The sequence below is a fragment of the Ambystoma mexicanum genome, chromosome 5q, assembly GCF_040938575.1.
Source record: "Ambystoma mexicanum isolate Mex_15411 chromosome 5q, UKY_AmexF1_1, whole genome shotgun sequence".
Classification (NCBI taxonomy): Eukaryota; Metazoa; Chordata; class Amphibia; order Caudata; family Ambystomatidae; genus Ambystoma; species Ambystoma mexicanum.
The window spans coordinates 46,790,994-46,811,218 of record NC_090933.1 but is presented as its reverse complement, the minus strand read 5'-3'; the positions used below and the strand labels follow the sequence as shown (position 1 = coordinate 46,811,218).

General features: G+C 46.8%; 1 protein-coding gene across 2 annotated transcripts in view; it reads right to left on the bottom strand.

Moving 5' to 3' along the window:
- TBC1D7 (TBC1 domain family member 7) overlaps positions 1 to 20,225 on the bottom strand; it is a 474,622-nt gene that overhangs the window by 42,398 nt on the left and 411,999 nt on the right. The window lies entirely within an intron of this gene.

Genomic DNA, 20,225 nt, shown 5'->3' with positions numbered 1-20,225 from the left:
CAGATGGTAGACTGAGAAGAGCCGAGCTTTGATCCCACAATCTTGAATCCACTGGTGGGCGATAGGAAGCCTGCAAGATAGTTACCTTTGGTTAACACCTGAGAGTTAGTGCTCAGAACCCATGACTCAATTTGTTGTAATCTTTGTTTTTGTAAATGATGGGGGTTGGGAGGGTATGGGGAGGGAAACGGGATTTAGCGAGGTCAGCGATAGAAGTTCTATAAGAGGGACAATACATGGTGAGATGGGACACATGGCAACCACAATAATGAGATCTAGAAGGACAAGTCATTAGGGATAAAACACGCAGTAAGGTTCATGATGGACGCACTCAAGTTACAAATCCAAGCATATAACATCAGGGGACTCCACTCCCCTGAAAAGAGGAAAAAGGTGAACAATTTCTCCGGAATGGCAAACCTGACTTGATAGCTCTCCAGGGGAAACATATTCGCAAGGGGTACAGGAAAAAAGTGAAAAGTCATTACTCATGCATATTCCAAGAAACGGCAGGTGGTGTAGTCTTGAGAGACAGTGTGGAATTTAGGGTCTGCAAAGTAAAAGAAGATGGAGAAGGGCAGTTTTATTTGTCACTGGATGCATGGGCCACTCACAGCGTACTATCGTTTTGCTCTATGCTCCAAATACAGGTCAGGACGGGTTCATGATTAAGGTCCTAGCTGAATTGATATATGATATGATATGGCATGGCATTTATAACGCGCCTATACACAAGTGTTTCAAGGCGTGACGAGGCAAGGGAGGGGGAACAGAGGGAAGAAAGAGACAACGATCCTAAGAGGCCAGGTGTCATTCAGATCGTGCAAGTGCATGGGAAGGGGGAGGGGACGGTGCAGTATATGGGATAATTGAATAAATAAACAATAGGTTAAAAGTGCGGCCAGCTGGTGGCAAGTGCAAGGGTAAGTGCAGACATCAGGTGTCAAGTGCTGGTAGTGGGACTGTAGGGATACAGAAAAAAACAAAACAGTCCCCAAGTGCGGGGGTTGCCAGGAGGCAGTGCAGGTGTGCGACTGGCGTGGGAGGGGACCTGGGCCAGAGATCAGAGGATGGCCAGGTAACCAGTGCAGTTTCAGTTTCAGACAGGAAATTCAGCAGGGGAGAGGAGGAGAGAAAGCAGAAGCAAAGAGAAAGGTTTTGAGGTGCTTCCGGAACCGGAGATGGTTCTCCTCAAATTTCAGAGAGGCAGGGAAGTTGTTCCAGAGGGAGGCCCCAGAAGATCTACCCCCAACTCGTTGCTTGGAGAAGCGACTGACCCTGAGGGAGTTGGAGGCGGATGAGCGAAGAGTTTGAAAAGGAAGATATTTAGGAAGTGAGAGTTGAAATTATTGAGGCCCCAGAAGGCCTTGTGGCCAATACAGAGGGTTTTGAACTTAATCCTTGCAGGCACTGGAAGCCAGTGCAGAGATTTCAATCCCAGAGAGATAGGATCCCTGGGCTTGAGGCCAAGGACAAGTCTCGCAGTCCTGTTCTGGATAAGTTCCAGAGGGTGGAGAGTAGAAGCAGGCAGATTTAGAAAGAGGTTTTTGCAATAGTCCAGCCTAGAGAGAACCCGAGCTCTGGAGAGAGTGAGCTTCTGGGCGAAGGAGAGGAAAGGAAGAATACCTCTGAGGAGGTGCAGCTGGTGGTGTGACTTCTTAGATACGTCCAAGATGTGAGGAGAGAAGGAGAGTGTGGAGTCGAAGATGACCCTGAGGTTTTTAGCCTCCCAGGTAGGAGCAGGAAGAGGGCCAAGAGGCCAGCCAGAGAGTGACAGGAAAGGAGGGAGCGGGTGTGCCAATGAGGAGAATCTCAGTCTTACTTGCATTAAGGCAGAGATCGTTGGTGGCACACCACTCCTGGATATCAGACAGACATTCAGAAATGAGAGAGGTGGCTGAAGGTAGCCTGAAAAGGAGTTGGGTGTCATCTGCATAGCACTGAAAGTTGGGGCAGAGAGCAGCAATGCGGTGGGCAAGAAGTGCCAGGTAATGGTTGAAAAGCCAGGTAGAGAGGTTAGACCCCTGGGGAACACCACATGTAGAGATAAAGTTAGGGGAGAGCAAGGACCCAAGTTGAACCTGGGAAGGTCGATCAGAGAGGAAAGTCGTCAGCCATGCCAGGGACTGACCGGTGATACCCAGGTTATCACGGAGACGGTTGAGCAGGATGGCATGGTTGACTGTGTCAAAGGCAGAAGAGAGATCAAGAAAGATGAGGTCACAGCGGGTGTTCGGATCAAGGTTGGATAGCAGGTCTTCATGGATGTTCAGGAGAGCAGTTTCCGTGCTTCTTTCCGCTCTGAAGCCAGACTGATGGTCATGGAGGCAGCCAACAGATTCGGTGCGAAGATTAAGCTGGGAGATGGCCAGCTTTTCCAGGAGTTTGCCCAGGAAAGGAGGGATGGAGAGTGGACGATAGTTAGCCGGGCAGGAAGGGTCGGCCGAGGGTTTCTTAAGAAGAGGGTGCCCAAGGGAGTGCTTCAGTGGGGAGGGGAAGACTCCACTCCAGTGGCGAAGGAGTGGTTGCAGAAATCAGCCAGAGCAGGAGCCAAGGTGTCAATGTGGTCCTTAATGGTTTTGGAGGAACAGGGGTGAACCTGTTTTGACAAGACTTTCATAGATCGGACTTGTCTAGAAACCTAGTCAGAGGAGAACAAGGGAAAGGCAGAGAAGGAGAGAGGAGAGGTGGCTGCTGAAGGGACAGAGGAAGAGCATGGAGTAGAGGGAGGAGGGGGAAACAAAGAGAGGACAGGATGTCCCGAGTTTTAGAGATGAAAGGAGAAGCCAAAGCTGTGCAGAGGGTCTGGGAGGGGACAGGAGAGGTAGCGACTGCAGCAGGATTGGCCAGTTCCTTGCAGATTTTAAAGAGTTCGGCCGAGTTGTTAGATGCCGCGGAGAGGCGGGCTTGGATGTGGGCTCTCTTCTTAGTGTGGACAGAGACACGGTATTGCCTTTAGAGCAGTTGACAGGCCAGTTTGTCAGAGGATGTAGAGGAAGAACACCATTTCCTCTCGGACACTCTGCACTTGCGTTTAAGGGTGACGAGGTCTGAGTCTTGCATTTGGCTTTGGGTTTCAAGCGGATCCTCATGATGGGGGCAAGAACATCGAGAGTATCAGATATAGCAGAGTGGAGCATGGAAAGGGCTGTGTCAGGATGTGAGTCAGCTGGAGGAGGAGGAGTGGGTGAGAAGGTGGCGGCAAAAGCCTCAACTGACACACGCTTCATGGGACGGATTACCGAGAAGATAGGTGACAGTGCTGGAGATGGGAGGAAAGGAGAAAGTGATCACTCCAGGAGAGGAGTAGTGAGAGGGATTGAAAGGGGAAGGTCTGAAGAGATCAGAACATCCAGAGTATGCCCTGCAGAGCGAGACGGGCCTGAGGAAGGAAGGAAGGAAGGAAGGAAAGAAAGAAAGAAAGAAAGAAAGAAAGAAAGAAAGAAAGAAAGAAAGAAAGAAAGAAAGAAAGAAAGAAAGAAAGAAAGAAAGAAAGAAAGAAAGAAAGAAAGAAAGAAAGAAAGAAAGAAAGAAAGAAAGAAAGAAAGAAAGAAAGAAAGAAAGAAAGAAAGAAAGAAAGAAAGAAAGAAAGAAAGAAAGAAAGAAAGAAAGAAAGAAAGAAAGAAAGAAAGAAAGAAAGAAAGAAAGAAAGAAAGTCCAGAGGAAGGACATGAAACATCTAGGAGGATGTTGAAGTCTCCAGGAAGGAGGAGTTGCATGGATGAGACCAGGAGGGAAGAGGAGAGGTCCACCCACTCAGAAAGGAAGAAGGAGATCGGACCAGGTGACCGATAGATGGTAGTCACAGTAAGGGAAAGAGAGAGACTGCAGACGAGGCATTCGAAAGAGGAGTAGACTTGCGTAGGAATAACAGAGGCAGGAATCCACTCCGGGAAGATCAGGGCTACACCCCCTCCAGAACGGTTGGTTCTGGGTGTGTAGAGATTCTTGTAGCCATCAGGGAGGAGAGTGTCAAAGCCCGTAACAGTGCTGGCCCTGAACCATGTCTCAGTGAGACCGAGGACATCGAGGTCAAGTTCCTCCAGAAGGCGGCAGATGTCAGAGGAGTGTTTGACAGCTGAGCGAGAGCTTAGAGTGGCAATATGGATAAGGTTGCCATCCTTGAAAGACTTCCGGGGAGGGGTACAAATCAGAGGTATGCCCTGCAGAGGTGCGGAAGCAGCCCAAGCAGGGGCATAAGAGGAAAGCAGGTGGGCAAGGTACCTGAGGAGGAGACAGCAGGGGGAGGTAAGGAAGCTTTGGAGGGAAGAGAGGGGACAGCAGGAGAAGAAAGGAAATTGATGAGGCACAGGAAGGGTCTATCAAAGAGGAGAAGGTTGGCCTGAGGGCCTTGGACCAATACGGTACCATTCAAGTAAACATTAATGATGACCTTAGAGGAGTGGAAGGAGGACAGGAGGACATCCCACCGGGTGCCACCATTAATGGGAGTGGGAGAAAGCACAGAGACCATATTTAGAGTTCAGTCCATAGGTCAGGCGAGGGAACGACAAAGAGGAGGTCAGTAAAAGTTAGCCTGGAGGGGGCACTGGTATAGGTGTCAGCGATAGGGAGGCCTGGGTTGGAGACCAGGATGTCCTTTTTAAACTTCTTCCTACCAGATTTGGTGAGCAGAGCAGGATAGTCGATAGAGTAGCAGTTAGAAAAGATAGGAGAGACAGAGAGTACCATAGAATAAGTGGGGGGAGGGGGAGGTGAGAGGGAAGGGTTAGGGGAGAACACTAGGGAAGTACACAGGGCAAGGTGCGAGACGAGACAAGTAGACAATTTGCCACCACGACAGACACTTAAGTAGTGGTAGGAGGTTCACTAGATGGGTACCTCGCTAGGGGAGCAGCGCTACTTTCACAATGCAATTTAAACAGGAGAAAACACACCCACATTTGAGAGACTGCTATATGGACAGGTATGGAGGGCAGAGTGTGGAACTATATCCAACCCGGGCTACTTCTACCTTCCTTAGTCGCTGCTAGTTGACGGCTGGCCACTGGCTTCCCCTGCAGACACTAGTTGGAGCCGCCTCAGTAGGAGCCGCCCTTTGCCTAGGGGCTTTTAGCCACAGGGGCTGCCGGGCAGAGGGCTGCCCAGGTAGGGTCCATTAAGTGAGGCAATGGGCCAATGGGGAGGGGGTGGGTGGGCTCTGAGGAGGGAGGCACTGGAAGAGGAGATGAACGGGGGAAAACGAGAGGGATACACAAGGCCACAGGGCTAACAAGATTAACAGAAAATGCATGCAGATTGTGTGGGGCGTAGAGAGGAACCCTGGCAGCACCTACCGAGTCCGCAGGCCAGATGGAAGTGGCGGACAGCGTGGAAACATGGCCACTAGGACAACAGCACAAGCACCTACAACCAATCAGGGGAGGGGTGGGTGGTCTGGGTGGCGGGAGGCACTGGAAGAGGAAGTGAACGGAGGGATACACAAGGCCACAGGGCCAACACGATTAACGAAAAATGCAGGCAGATTGTGCAGGGCGCAGAGAGGGACCCAGGCAGCACCTACCTAGTCCGCAGTCCAGCTGGAAGAATTTGCATAGGGGGCGGTGATCCTCATGGAGACTTTAACCTGGCATGGTCTACGACTCTCAAAAGAAGTGTGGTCAGAACGGGAAGGACTGGGAATGTAACAAAACAACTGAGTAAAGCAATTGACTGAATGAGACTTAGGGATGAAAGGAGAGCGATACATGGGCAGAAAATGGAAAAACACCTTTTTCTCAGGGGCGCACCACTCCTTCTCCAGAACAGATTATATCTGGATGACTCCGCCCTAATGGGGAAGGGTGGTTGAAACAGAGTTTGTAAATATAGCCTCTCTGACCACACCACGGTTACGGCTACTTTACAGCTTTCAAATGGAAGCAATAGGTTGTGGGGATGGAAGTTTCCGTGAGAACTCCTTAAAGATACCATTTGACCAAAGAGATGTGGCAAGCTGCTTCTGTGGCAATTGTCACCTTAATTGAAGCATGCAAAAGTGCACACAGCAGCATGCATGCAACAGCCGTTTGGTTGACATCCAGGAGCGTTATCACCTTGTTACTTTTACTTCAGTGTTGGTTTTCATCTACGTTAAAAAGTTGCTGACAAAAGGCATTCTCTAGCTTTTAAGTGGAGGGAAGAAGGGAGAAAACCAGCTTGCACTGACAGAAAACAGAATCTCTAAAGGGGGGGAGAGAGAGAGAGAGAGCGGGAGAAGGAGAGAGAGAGAGAGAGAGAGAGAGAAAGAGAGAGAGAGAGAGAGAGAGAGAAAGAGAGAGAGAGAGAGAGAGAGAGAGAAAGAGAGAGAGAGAGAGATACACATGGAGATGGGGAGCAAAGGGAAGGGGATAGAGACCGGTGATGGGAAGGTTTCTGACAGTGGGCGAGAGAACAACAAACCTCACTGATGCTGAGTGAGAAACAGAAACGGTGCAATAACCTGGCTCCTGCCCAAAAACAAGCAAATAAAAGTCGAAGACAGAGAGAGTGTATTTTAATGACAGACTAGCAGGGCATGTACCTGAGAATCTGCATCTCCAGGTACATGAGTATTAGTATTGGGCGGGAAAGCGCCAACAGTGGTCTGATCTATCAGTTTGTGCGATGCATATGTTGCCTTGCCCGTGTCCAGTGCCAAGAACAAGTTACTTACCAACTGTAACATTCTTTCGATTGGATGTTCCTCCCACGTATTCCTCATCTTAGATATTCGTATCGTCAGCTTTGCTGCTTCGGAAAAACAATTTACGCACCAGACGGCGTTGTGCTCGATGTCGTGGCGTCAATGTCCCTCAAGGGCTCCTGTAGGGTGTCGGCGTCATCTGCAGTATAAATGGCTCGAGCTGCGCCCGTTGGCTTCAGTTCTGTTTTTTCGATCTCAATTTAGTGATAAAGCGTACCCTTAGACCGTAAGCTCTCAAGGAACATTGAGTGTAAAATACATAAATTGTACGGCGGGGTAGGTTGGGAGGGTCGATGAGGAATACGTGGGAGGAACATCCAATCGAAAGAATGTTACAGTTGGTAAGTAACTTGTTCTTCGAATGAATTGTGTCCTCCCACGTATTCCTCATCTTAGATAGACTCCCAAAGCAGTGAAAATTTGGAGGAGGGAGTACTAATTAATTGTACTCATGGAACGTATGTAGAACATCCTTAACAAAAGACCCTCTTGGGCTGAGGTGGAATCTAAACAATAGTGTTTCACAAAAGTTTGCAGCGATGACCAGGTGGCCGCTGCACAAATATTGTGCACCGGGACACCCCTCTGAAGTTGCCATGTCCCTAGTGGAATGAGCCCTTATCCCAGCTGGAGGTTCTTTACCTGCCAACTTGTAACACTCTCCAATTGCTAAAATTATCCATCTGGATAAGGTCTGTTTCGTTACTGCCAGGCCCAATTTGTGGCCGGTGTATCCAATGAAAAGTTGGTCACTTTGACGAAATGTTGCCAGTCTAGAAATATAAAAGCCGAGAACCCTTTTTGGGTCCAGCCTGTGCAGTCTTTCTTCCTCCTTACTTGCAGGAGGGGCAGGATACAAAGATGGCAATGTGATCTTTTGAGACAAGTGAAAGTCAAACTATTTTTGGTAAAAATGAAGGTTTTACTTTAAGTATAACTTTGTCTTTACGGAACTTGGTGTGATGAGGCTTACAAGAGAGCCTGTAACTCACTCACCCTGCGGGCTGATGTAATAGCCACTAGTGGGATTCTCTTCAAAGTGAGAAGCCTTAGCGGACAAGAATGCAAAGGCTCAAAAGAAATGCATGGCAGGAATTTGAATACTAAATTTAGATCCCAAACAGGGACTTGAAATGGGACTGGAGGGTACACGTTAGTGAGACCCTTTAAGAATTAAATAATCAATGGAATTTTAAAGTAAGATACCTCTTCCGAGTAGCACTTAAAAATAGAAAGCGCAGCTAAGTATCCTTTTATTGTACCAATCTGGAGGCCTCGATTGGCCAAATGTAATGAGAAAGAAAGTACCATAGGTGTACCACATAGGAATGGATCCACATTCTTATCCTTGCACCAGTTACTGAACTTTTTCCAACGACAGCGGTACAAAGATTTTGTTGCTGGCCTTCTGGCCGAAAGCAAAATCTCCATTACGTCATCTCAGAAACCATGCCTGAAGGCCGAGTGTCTTGACCTCTGGATGGAGAACCCAACCTTCCTCTTGCGGGAGAATATCCTCTTTTAGTGGAAGACGTATTGGAGGCCAGATGGACATGTCCAGAAAGTCCGGGTACCACGTCCTCCTGGCCCAATCCGGGGAATTAGGCTCATGGTTTTCCTGAACTTTCTCAACCTCCTGATTACGCGATGAATCGATCGTGGGGACTGGAGGAAACGCGTACAGGAGTGGAAATTCCCAGTCCACTACGAACGCGTCCCTTAGAGCTCCTCTTGGAGGAAATACCCTTGAGCAGTACAGTTCACACTTCCTGTTGATACTGGTCATGAACAGATCCACTTGTGGGGTTCCCCAAAGGGTGAAGATCTCTTGAAGGACTGAGCTAGTTCCCATTCGTGGGACACTGTGCTCTGCCTGCTCAAAGCGTCCGCCGCTGTGTGCTGCTCTCCGGCTAGGTGAACTGCCGACAGAGAGATTCCTTCTTGTATTGCCCAGAACCATAGCTGCATTGCTTCTCTGCACAGTGGTAGTGACCCTACTCCTCCTCACTTGTTGAGGTAGTACATTGCCACTGCGTTGTCTGTCATCAGGAAATTCTTTCCCTGTACAGAGGGCAGAAAGGTCTTCAGCGCTAGTTTGATTGCCTTCAGCTCCAAAAGGTTGTGTAGTTTGGACTCTGAGAGAGACCAACGACGTCAGTCACTACTGTTATGTCCGCCATGGTTGTCAAAAAGTTTCTTCCTTGAGAATATTGTCCTTACAAGCCCACCACCGAAGATCTTGAGCCAACCTGGCTGGAACTTGCAAAAGGTCTGACATAGCATTGGCCATCCCACCAGATTACACCATTCTCAGATCTGATAGGACCACCACTCCAGGAGGCGGTGTTGCAATCATTACTAAAAATAGCATCAAACTTAGATCAAGTTCCATTGAAATAATCGCAGGGTACGAACTACTGCTCGCCAAACTCACCTTGAATGAAAACACCACAATTAACATAGTGGTCATCTATAGATCCCCTAGCACAAACAGCCACCCAGAAACAGACATCCCACTAATACTGGCGCCCTTCCTTAAACCCAAAACGAAATGTATCATCATTGGTGACTTGAATCTCGGTTTTAATGACAACCAAGATACCAAAGCCACCGCCCTTCTCCTGGCACTAAATGACATGAATTTCTGTCAACACATCAATGTCCCCACTCACACCAAGGGCAGAGCCCTTGATTGGATCCTCTCCCTCAACACCAACATCACTCTAGGCCCGATTACCCCACTTAGTTGGACAGACCACTACTGCATAGAATTTACTATCACTAGTGACGACCCCTGCACACCCAAGAATATAACTATGGACACCATTGAAAGTAGAAACCCGAAAAAGCTCACAGCTATGAACTTCGACCCCACCTTGAACAAATTGCTAGATACACATTCAATCCTCAGCAATGACCCAACTACCATCGCTGAGTACTACCACAAATGCCTCTCCACAGCGATTGACACCATAGCACCTGTCACCTCCAAACTAAGACGCCTCAATAAAAAATCCAACTTCTGGTTCAACGAGGAACTAATCGTCCTTAGAAGGAAAAAACGCTCTCTCGAGCACGTCCATAATAAACATCCCTCCCCGGACTCAGCCAAAGCATTCAAAGACGCAAATACCCTCTACAAATCAGCTATCATCACCCACAAAGCAAACTCCTACAATGCTCGCATTAGCAATGCAGCATCAGACTCCAAAGAGCTCTTCTCTATCCTAAGAGAACTTGAAAATCCACTCCCAACCGACACACCCACAAACACAAGTAAAGAATGGTGTACCACCATACAAGACGCTCTTGCCTCCAAAATCACTATGCTGCAAAATAAAATCAATTCCAAAAAACTACTCCTAGCAACCAAAAACTCCCCCTCCCCTATTCCCTGCACCCTTTCCAGTGACAACTCAAACCCCCCCTTCCAATTCACACCAGTCACCCACGACCTCGTACTCGACACAATCTCCAAACTAAAAGCATCCAACTGCAAAGGAGACACTGTCCCGGCCAAATTAGTCAAAGCCTGTCCACACACCCTGACCCCTCTCATCACCAAATTTGTCAATGCCTCATTCAACTCCAATACAGTTCCGACCTGCATTAAAGAAGCCTGGGTTACCCCACTTCTAAAAAAAACAAATCTAGACCCCACCATTCCAACTAATTATCGCCCCATAACCACGGTCCCATTTTTACTCAAAATCATCGACAAACTAGCCTACAACCAAATTCAAACCCATTTAGAATCCAATCAGCTCCTCGGCACCAGACAATCAGGTTTCAGGCCTAACCACAGCACCGAAACAGCTCTCTTGGACCTCAAAATCCAGATGGATGCCATCAGAGATTCAGGGAAACTTTGCATTCTTCTGCTGTCGGACCTCTCAGCCGCGTTCGACCTGGTGGACCACGACAAACTCTGCAACTCACTTACCCGCGAGTTTAACTTCTCCAGGGCAGCCACTGCTTGGGTGAAATCCTTCTTAACCGACCGCACCTCCAGAGTGTCCATAGGCAAAGAAGCAGCCAACCCCATCCCAGTCCCCATAGGAGTACCCCAAGGCTCTTGCCTTTCTCCCACGCTGTACAATGCATATACCAAGCTCCTGTTCTCAGCACTTGATGAAATGGGTGTCATATACACAAACTTTGCGGACGACACCCAGATCCTTATACCACTGACAGGCAACTATGACCAGGACACACTAACAATCAATAAAATCTACGTCATCATACAAAACTGGATGGCATTAAACAGCCTATGTCTTAACGATGAGAAGACAGAAGTCCTCATCGTAGGATCTCCAGCCAAAATAGCAACCCTTCAGCCAGAATATTCAATCATCAATATCGACGGTACCAATATTCCAGTGTTAAAGCAAGTAAAAACACTGGGCGTGTACATCGATGCCAGCCTGACCATGACTAAACAGATCAATGTACTTTCCTCCTCCACGGCCTACACCTCTAAATTAATTGCGCTCAGCAGACAATTTCTGACCCCAGCAAATTGCCTCACCCTAGCCAGAGCACTGGTCCTATCGAAATTGGATTACTGTAATGTATTACTACTGGGCACATCTAACACCAACCTAGCCAAAATGCAACTTTTGCAAAATAAAGTCCTGAGGGCCGCTCTAGGCATAAAAAAATCAGACCACATATCCAAGATTAGGAAAAATGCCCACTGGCTCCCTATCAAAGCCCGAATTATCTTCAAAACATTATGCATCACCCACAAATGCCTTACCAAAAAAGGACCTGTCTACCTCAACAACACTCTGCATCCCAAATCCGACATGAGACTACTTAGATCCAATGACAAACTCCTCCTGGACCCCCCCCCCCGATTCAAAAACACAAGAGCAGGGGGCAGCAGCTTCACCACTTTAGCCCCTAAACACTGGAACACCCTACCCATCCATATTAAAAAAGCATCTTCCTTCACGATCTTTAAGAAACAGTTAAAAACCTGGTTATTCAACCAATATTAGCACCCAAAGATAGGACCCCATCCATCTTATACTGCTGTGAATACTTAGGCTATTGTATAATGTTTTGAATATTCTGTAATTTATATCATGTAATGGAACGAATGTAATGTTTTTGAACTTTACTAATTGCTAAGCTGTCTTTTAACCACGCCGTGACACCCGAGGGTTTGGGCGTGTAACAAATAAAAAAAAAAAATAAAATAAAATAGTGCCCGAAAATTGGGACCACTGAGTCCTGAGAGCCCATTGAAGGGATCTCATTCCCAATCTGGCCTCTGGCACCAGAAAAATGCAGGATGCCATGAGACCAAGCAACCTCAGAAACATCGACGGCCGGCAGATGCTAGGCATTCTGGAACTTTGTGACCATCTGCAGAATGTGATGAGCTCTCACCTCGGGAGGCGAGCCTGTGCCGAAGAAGAATCCAGGACTGCTCTGATGAATTGGAGTTTTTAGAATGGTATCATATTTGACTTCTTGTAACTGAGGGAGAAGCCCAGTCTGTGTAAGAAATGGCAGGTCATGCTCAGATGTTCCTGGGCCTGTTCGGGTGAACATGCCCCGATTGACCAATTGTCCAGGTTAGGGTAGACATGAATACCCCCTCTCCTGAGACTTGCTGCCACTACCGCCGTCAGCTTGGTGAAAACCCTTGTGGCAGAGGTTAACCTGAATGGCAGAACTCGAAACTGATGGGGAGAGCTGCCACTCGCAAACCTCTGGTATTTCCTGTGCTTGAGATGGATTGGCACATAAAAGTAAGCATCCTGAAGGTCCAATGATACCAACCAGTCTTGGAGTTGGAGAGCCTGAAGGATCTGAGAAAGGGTTACCATCTTGAACTTGTCCTTCCTGAGGAACTTGTTCAAGTTTCTTAAGTCCAAGATGGGTCTCAATCCTCCGTCTTCTTTGGGATGAGAAGTATGGGGAATACCAATCCTTGTTCCTCTCCGCTACAGGTACATGTTCTATTGCACCTTTCTCTAGCAGGATCAAAATTTCCTGCAACAGGAGCGGATCTGGAATTTTGACAGTGTTGTATCCCAGTGGATGGTCTTGAGGCCTTTTCTGAAAAGTAAGGCAGTAACCTTGAGCCACTGTTTCCATTGCCCAAGCATCTGAAGTAATGCCGCACCATACGTTCAGATGCTGAGAGATCCTGCCTCCCAGCAGGGTCTTGTGGGTCAAGGCCTCATAGCGGCTTTGCGGTGCCTGGAGCAGCGGCTGAGGGGGCAGATGCCGCTGCTTGGGATGATCTAGCACCTTTTTCTCGTCCTCCACCCTGAGGGCATTTTTCCTCTTTGACTAGCCTGCCCTCTTCCTCTTCCAAATGAAGAATAAAAACGAAAAGGACAACCCCTCCAGGAAGATGAGCCTGAGTAAGAGTGTTGCTGAGGTTGACGTAAGGAGGCGTTAGGTGACTTAGCTGCCGCCATAGAGGTCTGCAGCTTCTCCAAACTTTAATCCGCCTTGCTGCCGAACAACCTCAAGCCATCAGATGGCATATTGAGAAGTCGGGCCTGCACATCCGGTGCAAAGTCTGACTTTCTCAGCCACGCAAACCTGCGTAGCACTGTGCTAGACGCCATGAACCTGCTGATGCTGTCAGCAGTGTCCCGTCCTGATTGAAGGCATGCCCCCATAGCCTCCTTTCAATCTTTCACAATCGCAAGGAAGCCGTCTCATTCCTCGCCCTCAGGAATGTGTTCAGCCACCGCACTAATACAATCCCACAGGGTGTATGTGAATCTTGCAAGGGTGCAAGTCAAATGTATTGACTTTAAAGCAATACTTGCAAGATCAGGCATCAATTCTCTTATCGTCCCTATCTGGGGGAATAGAAGGGTATGCTGATTGTGTAGTGGATGTAGCTGCCTGGACTACTAAGCTTTCAGGAGTAGGATGCTTAGTTAAATAGTCAGGGTCAGAGGAAGGAGGACTATATTTCCTAGCAAAATATTAGTTCACCGCTGGTCCAGATTCTGGGGTTTCTCATACGGCCATAACCTTCCTTTGAAGTGGTGTGTGAAAAGGAAGAACAGGATCCTTTTGAGGACCTTGAATAAGAATTTCCGTCATGTCATTCTGTTCGTAGGTGGGTGAATTTCTGTTCCACCCCATCAACTCCACCACCCTATTCATAATATTTCTATAAGCTGAGTCTGCATGATCAGCTGGGTCAGGTTTGTCAAATTCCAATTCAGGTGACGTGTCTATACCACTAGCTATTTGCAGAAAGTCATTGAGGTCAGACATTTTGGATTGAGTGTCAATTAGTTCTTCAGGAACATCCCTTGTACCATATTTTACCCCAAAAGGGGAAATCTTCTCATAAATAGAGGCCATAGACTTGAAAGTCTTTCCTTAGCACAGGGTGACACATTTTACACGTGGTTTGTGAGGGCATTAACCTTGGTTATGCCAAAGGCGTCAATACTGATGCTGGAATCAATGTTGCCCGTGACAAAGGTGTCGATGGCGTCAATATTGTCGACGCTGGCTTTGATAAAGTCGAAGGAGATTTAGATGTAAGCGCCGTTGAGGAAGGTGTCGACGCCACCTTCGACACTGATGTCGAGTAAGTCTTCGATAAAGGCGTCGAGGAGACCGTCGACACAGGTTTCGATGATGGTTTGGCACCTGATGCCATTTTGTCTGGTGTCGCCTTTGGTTTATGCACCAATCGGCCTGCATTGCTCTTTTTATGAGGTATCAGAGAGGTTTCTCTTAACGACACCCTTGATGATTTTGCCGGATTTAGAGCGTCTAGTTCTGACCCTCCTCTGTCATCCTTAGAATGAGCTGGGGCATGCTCTTCACGTGATTTCTTCGAGGGGGTTGGGCCGCATTCTCTAAGATTCGTATCATTGAGGCTCTAAAAGCCTCCCATTTTCTAGGGGAATCATGCTTTGAAGGGCAAGTGATAAACCCTGAATCAGAAGACAAAGAAGAAGAGGGAGATCGGGGACGCCTCTTCTTCACCTTCTTCGAAGAAGACGAACATTTTCTTGACCGACTCCTCCACCTAGATTTCTTGGATTTAGATCGGGAATGAGTCCTTATTTTTCTTCGAAGAGGCCATTGAAGATTCCTCCCCCACTGCTAATTTACCTTGTCGTTCCTTGAGAGCTTCATTCGTCATAGCCTGACAGGAACCGCATTCGTCAACTCGATGGTCTGGACCCAGACGCCAGAGTCAAACTCGATGGGGATCAGTTATAGACATTTTCTTCCCGCACTTCTGGCACTTTTTAAAGCCAGTTTTAGGGGTAGAATGGTTAGATGATGAAGACATCTCGAAAGACTGAAGTGCTGTTTTCATACACAGAAGCAAAATCTTTCGGAAAAAACGGAACTGAAGCCAGCGGGCATGGCTCGAGCCATTTATACTGCGGATGATGTCGTCACTCTACGGCAGCCCTCGAGGGACATCGACGCCACATTATCGAGCATGGCGCCCTCTGGTGTCGAATTATTTTTTTCCCGAAGTAGCAAAGCTGACGATACGAATATCTAAAATGAGGAATACGTGGGAGGACACAATTCATTCAAAAGGTCGTTTTCACAAATCAAAGCTTTATGGCAAGAAAAGAAAGGGTAAGGATGTGCAAAGAGTCCCTGAAAAAGCATTGCATGATTGACTACAATAATTTTGACTTGTAGAAATGTTAGATATTACTGGAATAACAGATTCATCTTTATTCTCCGGAAAGTGTTCATAACAAATTGCGCTGAGAGATATTACCCTCCTTATGCACACAATGAAACAATGAAAGCATATGTGTGTGTTTACACTGGAAAAACAGTTATCCACAATTTATTTGAAGGGGGAACATGGCAAAACACAAATTCTGAATTTCTTACTCCTCTGATTCCCCAATGAGTGATGCCCAAGCAGAATACTTAAACTCTTTGCCCGCATTGCAAATCGAAGCAGATAAGGAAATGTTGGCAGAGGAAATAACTCAACAGGAAGAAATCCAGGTAATAGGAAATGTACCCATTAATAAATCCCCAGATCCCGATGGTGTTGCAGAAATCTCTTTCTATATATAAAAGGGAAATGTGTGGATATGTGCGAGTGTGTGATTGAAATGATCAGCATACTTCCCAACATGCTACAAACCTGAAATTCGGTGTGTGGGTAGGTTCCATGTAAAACATATAACACATACATTATTGTAATGTTTGCAGTCTGCAATGCTTGGATATGTGTGTGTCTGTTCGAAATGTTCGGCATACTTCCCAACATGTTACAAACCTGAAATTTGGCATGTGGGTATGCTCCATGGTGTAGACAATGTAACAAGTATATTCTTTTGTTAAGCGGTATTCAATGCTTAATCCTGCCATATGGCTCTTCGTGCCATAGTTATGCAGTAGTTCTATGTTCATTGTTCCTGAAGTTAAGTAGTTCATATAAACTTAAGCAGTTCATTGTTCCTAAACTTTCCACACAATCAGCATTCTAGCTGACATCTGCGGCACTCACTTTTGAAGTTATGCGGGTGACACAATACAGTGCTTTTGTAGTAGTGAGGGTGACCGGAAATGGTGCATCTCTTTTCAATAGTGTCCGCAATGACGTCTTCCGTCACATTGTGGCAAATCTCTCACGATATTTACAGAAAATGCATTTCCCACGGAAGCTGATGAATGTATGCCATCTCAACAGTACAAGGCTTACACGCTTCAGCCCGACACTTATGTTGAGGTTGCTGCTGCCTCTGCTTTAGAGAGGGACAACACTAATGTTGCTGCACAATCTCAACGCTCCAACTCAAAGTAGGTGGAACCGATTAATGTGAATCATGCATTTCTCATGATCAGCTTTGTGTGGCTTGTTCCAGAGTTGGAAATAAAGACAATTTGTTCACACTGGCTCCTACAGGAAATACCAGCAATACTGTCCACAAAGCAGCATTGGTTTACTTCATTAAATAAACTTCCAACTAGGACTGAAGTAGGAATCGCTGCGCGAAGCACGGGTACACCCGCTAGGTTTTATAAGACCTTCACGACAACTTTAGCACCAATACTAACTAGTCATTTTAACTCCTTCCGACCCCTGAGGACAAATCACCCCGTCAATGGGAGAAGCGGATATAGGAGCGCTTACTTGTTTTTCCTGTAGTTCCTGACCTTGGAGGGTTCAAGTTGAGAATTTCGGACTTATCAAAGTTGACCTAATTCCGCTATCCTCTGGAAGTGCTCTAATTCTCTATGGATTGCCTGCGGGACCGATAGCGCTAGAAGAATATTCTCAGCGAATGCCATTATTTTGTGTGCTCTGCCCCCAAATGGTATTCCTTTAACCTCTTCTGTTTCCCTAAGTCTAATCAACAGGGGCTCCAAGAATATAGCAAACAAGAGGGAAGATAAGGGCCATCCCTGCTTCGTGGCTCATGTGAGGGTAAAATATGCCTGAAAAGGTATTGTTCACCATCAATTGGGCCATGGGGTTGACATAGTTAGCCCGCAGCATTTTTAAGAAGTAGTCCCCAAATCCCATCCCTCAGAGTAGCGAAACGGAATGACCACTGAACCCGGTCAACTGCTTTTTCTGTGTCTAGAGATAGCAAAATACAGCCGTTTACCTTCTGTGATTTTTCAATAAGATGGGCTGCCCTGCGAATGTGGTCAAAGGTTTGGCATCCACTCACAAAAGCTAGACTCCTACTCTGCGATAGTTCTCAGGAGGATCCCTTCCGGTCTGCTAGCTAGTATCTTAAAATAGATTTTTGCACCTATGTTGATCAAGGCAATAGGGCGGTCTGATCCGCATTTAGTCAGATCCTTACTGGGTTTGGGTATCAGTAATTTTAAATGGTCAAAAGTGGGAATTCGGTACCTAGGGGTCACACTGACTAAATCACTAGAGACCCCATATCCATTCAATTATCTGCCAATCCACCGGGACACAAAAGCTGACCTAACAAGGTAAAACTCCTTGCATATCTCATGGTTAGGGAGGATAGCGACAATTAAGATATTGATACTTCCAAGACTGAATTCAGCTACCTAACATGTTTTTTAAAGAACTAGTAAATGAAATGGGTACATTTGTGTGTAAACATAAAAAACCAAGAATTTCAAACTATTTTAACGACATCCAGACATAAAAACGGCAAGTCATTACCAAACTTCAGAGTATACTACGAAGCACCTCAACGAAAAGCCAATGGGAAGGATATGTAGAAATATTCCCAAACTGGCCAAAGCCATTCAAAATTCGGGAAATCCGGTATAAAATGATACTGCAATGGCACGATACAGGAGCCAAACCTAGTGAGATATACTGTCTGTGGATGACGTCTCTTCTCCCCTAGGGGGAGACCTTTCCCATGGGGCCAGTGGGGTTCTTCCACAGTACAATAGTCCCCTTGGGGGTGGTGCACAGGGGGAGGATCCCACTCGAGAAGACAACCACCCCCCTGAGAATGTGGTATTCCTCAGCTTTATTGCACCCTCCTTCTTTCCCAAAGCCAAACTCTCCTTCCCTCTGTCCAACCACTGCCAATACCTTTTATTGTAAAGTCAGCCAAGCCAGTATGTTAGACCGGACTAAGACACCAGAGAACACAATTTGCTTTCTATATAGTGCCAATGCCAGTAATGTGTAATAGAATTTGACCAGGAGTATGAAGATCACGCCACAGAACCGGACTGACCGGTCTAGTCTCTCACTGCACTTGATTGGTCAAAGGCAATACAAAATAGCAGAGGGAAACCAAGATGGGGAGGAAACCAGAGAGATGCCAACCCTTCAAACAGGGAGACGCACCACGAGATGGCGTGCACATAGGCAAATGGGAGCACAAAGGTAGTCCAGGACAGAACGACTATGCCGACTGCTGCCCATGAAACCCTCCGGGTGTTCCGAAGTCTGACGAGCTGCTGGAGACCAAAACCGCAGCCCGAGAAGGAAGCAATGACCGGTGGAGCAACCGCCGACGGGAGGAGAAACCTGAATGCGGCTGGAGACAGAAACCACATCGAGAAGGAAGCAGTAAATGACTCAAGAGAGCCACCGAGCACTACAAGAGCCTCACAGCATAGCACCACCGCTCAGAAGACGCAAACAGGTATGCGGTCAGAGGGGTGTTAAGAGGTCCAGAAGGAATCAGGAACAACTACAGAGCACAAGATAAGAGGGTCTGGAACCCTGAGAGTAACAAGAGGGAGAAAGAAACAATTGTATGCATGGTAGGAGAGTAACCCAAGCAGGAAAGAGACATAATTGTGAGTCTGGGACATGCACCCATATGAGATCCAGAGAATAAGAGGGTCTGGGACCCTGGAAGCAAAAGAAACAGACAAGGAACATATGCTTGGCAGGAGAGTACCCCAAGCTGGTATAATAAATAATTGCGAGTCTTGGACTCCCACCCATTTGAAGTTTGAAGAACAAGGTGAAGCTCATTCAAGAAGGCCCAGGGTCTGGGACCCAAGGAGATAAAAGGAGGAGATTAATAAAGACTATCTATTATAATTTATGTTTGGCAAGAGAGTGAACCAGGCAACACCTAACCTCCCCGACCCCCTTTGGAAACAAAGAAAAGGTGTTAACAGGAAAGCTGGGACCTTTTGCAGTGCATTTTAGGGGAATGTTTTGAAAAGTCTAGGGAAGTGGAGACAAGTTCTCTGGCTGGGTGAACAGGGTGCTTTCTTTTGTAGTATTTTTGCGAAGTAAAGGAAACGACATAAGAAGGAACAGGTCATTGGAATTGTAGAAAAAGGAACACTTATTTTGTGTATTGGCAACCAGAGACATTTGGAACTTTCTGTTGGCAACAACTGTCATCAAGTTAGTTGTGAATAGAGCGTGCTTGCACATTCGATTTAAGTTATTAATGTTATGGTCACAAGTAGGGTTTTTAGACATGACAGTGAACATTTATTTGACATCCTGACGTTTTCCTTAGATTTCTTTGAGGCAGGGAAACCCCCTCTTAGCTTTAGGGACAGAGGTTGTTTTTCCAACCCTTTTTCTGGTTAATAAAAGTTTATAACCAAAACTATGTCACCTTTGTGTCAGAGTCTTACTTCTGAACCCTTACAATACACACACCATCGACGCAATGTTGGAAGGGATGTGGGGACCGTGGAGATTGGCAGCACCTAATGTGGTCATGCCCATGCAGGGGTTTTGGAACACACTGAAGCATATATTATCAGTGGTCTATGACTTCCCACGGCCTAACACGATTACCTTCTACCTGCTCGCTATGTGGCACTCCGAGCTCAAATAACCAGGAAAGCCACAGTGATCCTCCTGGCGGCCACATGGCTTCTCATAGCACAAAACTGGAAAAGCTCTCGGGTACGCATAATTCACAAATGTGTCCATAAAGTGTGAGAGTTTGTGGCTCTCGAATGGATGACTCACTCACTGCAAAATAATCTAAATGCATTCCGACAAGGCTGGTTCAAAGTTCTAGCCTTTCTTAAAAACTATTAAAACCAGCCGTGGTGCCCACAAAGGCTAACACTTCTGGATTTGAACTTAGCCTGTCAATAATTCTACACCAACAAG